General features: G+C 67.5%; 1 protein-coding gene across 1 annotated transcript in view; it reads right to left on the bottom strand.

Annotated features, from left to right (window-relative positions):
- LOC104084232 (dynein heavy chain 17, axonemal-like) overlaps nucleotides 1-249 on the bottom strand; it is a gene marked incomplete at its 5' end in the record, with an annotated part of 11,182 nt that overhangs the window by 6,456 nt on the left and 4,477 nt on the right. The gene's annotated exons all lie outside the window — the stretch shown is intronic.

The following is a 249-nucleotide window of genomic DNA, read 5'->3' as shown; positions in this document are numbered from 1 at the left end:
CTCGTCTCCCCCCCCAAGATTCCTACTGTGGCTCCACAGAGCGCAGGTGTGGCACAACACGGCACCGCTTGGGCTGGGGACACCCAACTAACCCAGGCAGTGTCCCCCCCCCACTGCAGGGAACGAAGGGCACTGTGCTCCCCGCCTCCCCTGTTTCCCTGAGCCCCCCACGTCCCCTCCCTGCCCCCTGCTCAAGGCAGCGTGGTGCCTTCCTGCTGCTGGTGGTGCTGCTGTCCCTGGTCTCCTCCC

Source organism: Fulmarus glacialis, unplaced genomic scaffold (genome assembly GCF_000690835.1).
Source record: "Fulmarus glacialis isolate BGI_N327 unplaced genomic scaffold, ASM69083v1 scaffold25441, whole genome shotgun sequence".
NCBI lineage: Eukaryota > Metazoa > Chordata > Aves > Procellariiformes > Procellariidae > Fulmarus > Fulmarus glacialis.
This window is presented reverse-complemented; position numbering and strand designations above follow the sequence as displayed.